This window comes from Cicer arietinum, chromosome 8 (genome assembly GCF_000331145.2).
Source record: "Cicer arietinum cultivar CDC Frontier isolate Library 1 chromosome 8, Cicar.CDCFrontier_v2.0, whole genome shotgun sequence".
NCBI lineage: Eukaryota > Viridiplantae > Streptophyta > Magnoliopsida > Fabales > Fabaceae > Cicer > Cicer arietinum.
The window spans coordinates 28,147,861-28,151,071 of NC_021167.2; positions in this window are offsets into that span (position 1 = coordinate 28,147,861).

A 3,211-nucleotide genomic window follows, 5' to 3' on the forward strand; every position below is an offset into this window, starting at 1 on the left:
TAGGGAAAATGCAAATTTGAAGGGGAATAGAGAATAGGACTCTGAAAAAAAAAATGAAAAAATGAAGAATTTTAAAGGATTTATTTTTATTCGTAATACAAATATCTCTCTTTTGGAGACTCAAAAATTGTATTAAAATAGGATTTTAGGTTGCAAAAATTATTCATATAACTTTCATATTATTATAATATTTTGTCAATTAAAAATATATTAATCATAAATATTTATCTTATCATTCTCTATAAAATCATTATTTTTAAAAATCTAAATAATTTCTCCATTTTCTCCTCCCTCCAAAGTTCTCCTTTCCCCTCGTCTACAAACTCCAAAAACAAAACCTAAACAGTCTAACAAAATCTCATAAAATCCATTTTTAAAAGCTTAAAATATCTCTAAAGTGAGAATATTGATCATAACAATCCATTAAAATTCAGTGGTTAATAATTAATACTCTAATCTCTTACAATAAAAATTATTCTTATTAATACGTAAAATTCCTATTGGAATAGACTTACCTATACTAGGATAGAATTATCAGGTGGCAAATAAATCACCGTGTTTTTTAGGGTGGGATAAGCCTAGTCAAAAATATATTTCTTGTAAAAAGTGAAACACTAGCTTGCAATTCAAGACCTCCACACGAATGTAGATTTCCACCCTCTAATATAGAAGAGGTCCATTTAGTGAGGAAAACAAATTAATGCTAATAATTAAAAGAAAATCTAATACATAAATTTGTTATGCTAAACTCATAGTTTTATATGTTCCCTGGTAAAAATTTAAAGCTAAACTCATTATATTCTTGTAAGAGAATGGGACGTGAAGGATCAAAATAATGGTCTTTAACTTTGTCGAGTCAAAATCCAAACAAAAAATTGAGTTAAATAACAAATAATTTTTAATTAAAATAATTATTTGTATGACTTTTTTTAGTTTTAGTTGAATTCGATATCACCAAATATTTGTTCATTTTACTTTAACGATTTTTAAAGTAAAACACTTGAGATGAAATGATAATGGGCTTGTGCTTGTCAAGATGAAATAAAATTTACACAACTTTAAAAAATAACCTTTATTCGTTTTCATCTCTCCAAAATAAAATAAAATATTTAAAATTTCAAAGATTATACTCTTCAAAAATACTAATATTTTTATGTTCCGATATTTCAATAATTAATATATTCTGTATTAAAAAATAAAAATACTATTTTCGTATTTTTATATTTAGTATATTTCATATTTGGTTCTTTAAACACTTGTTAGTAGCTTTTGACTAAAATTATTACCAGTAATTCTCATATACAAGAGAGAAGCACAAAATGGAGAATTTACATACACAGAATCGTTACTACAAAGCAAAACAAATCGAGATTTTATACACAAACGATTCGTTTTATTGAACTTCAAATTACACGGATCAACTAGCGTCTCTCAGATTAGTACTAATAATTGCAGATCTGGTACCGGAGCCACCGTACTCAGACGGCGGCGATTTCTTCACGATCTTCGAAGTTCGGATCCTTGGAATCCAATGCTCCGTAATCAGGTCCAATTTGAAGATCCTCGTAGCCACGTCCGATCCACGTAAACTTACCTCCGTGTCCTCCTTTCTTCGGCGATCCGCTCGTTCCTGTCGCTGATTTCCGATCCTTCCTTGTCTCCGGCGAAGATTTTCCGTTCGCCTTATGGCTCTTTCCGGTGTCTTTCATAGTGTGAGTGATGACGAGTGAGTGCTAATAGTAAGATATTGGGGGGTTTATATAGAAAAAAGGATGAGGGTAATTTCGAGATTTTGTTTAAAGAATTTAATAATGTAATTCTATGGGAGTGGGACAAATGGATAATCTGCTATTAATAATATTCGGATAAGATCTGTGGGTTAAGATTGTATGCGGTAAGGTGCACAGTTTATTATGGTGGGGATCGAAAAATCTGTCTTGCTAAATGGGCTTGATGTAAATAAGCCCATTGGGCTGAGGCTGCCCCGTTTGCTCTCGCGGTCGTAAAAGTATTTGGTAACTCTTCATGTTTTGATCATTTTTATCACATCTTAATTTTTGGTAAAATATACTAATAATTTTTAGTAGTGTATTGAGGGATGGATATGTAAATACGAGAGTAGATTAACATTCTCCAAATCCTTTCATCAACAAAAAGTGTAAAACCTATATTTCTCAAAAATGAAAAATCCTTTGGGGTGTTTGTTCCAAGTTTTTTAAATTGGAATTCAAATGTATACTTGTAAATTGATATATTTTATCAAATTAATTGATGAATAGTATAATGACGAGTCTTTATGAATTAGTGTAATTAGATTATAGATTTAATACCATCAAAACTTTTAAGTTTTGAACTTATTTTTAATTATAATTGTTGTGAACTAAAGTCAATAGATAAATATGTTGACATTATTGATTTAGTGAATTTTTAATATATAATATATAATTATTTGATAGTTTCAATATACTATTTTTTCTTCATAGTTATAAGAATAACTTTATAAGAAATACAAGAATAGAAGATCTATTATTAATTTTATTTTGATTAAAAAAATCTATTAATAAACTTTTTAAAAAAAATGTTTTGGTTGATATTATAATGTACATTTTTGTTGAAATGTTGTAATAAGTACTATAGCAAAGTAATATGTTGTATTCACTGTAAGTTTAATCAATAGTAACAATAATGTTTTAACAAAGATGTCTATCTCTCACACGCTCTTCATTTTTTTTTTAATATTAATTTGAACTATATTTGCAATGATTATAAAAAAAAAAAAAGTAATCTGATTTGTGTCTAGAAAAATGACACCGCACTAAAATTAATTGAACATCTATACATTATAATAAATGAATTAAAAAAAAAAAATTAAACTTCTAATTACATCACGACCATTGTTTTGTACGTGATGCATTGAGAATTTAGTGGTCAATTAAAAAATTAAAAATAAAATACAATACACCACGACTCTTAACAGTTTTTGAAGGTAATTGTATGCGGCCGTTGAGAATAAAAATAAAATTAAGAAAAAAATAAAAATTCCAATTACATCACGAACTTTGCTTTGTACGTGATGCATTGAGAATTTAGTGGCCAATTAAAAATAAAATACAATACTTTTAACAGTTTTTGAAGGTAATTGTATGCGGCCGTTGAGAAGTTAATGGCCAGTTAAATAAATAATAAAGGTAATTGTATGCGGCCGTTGAGA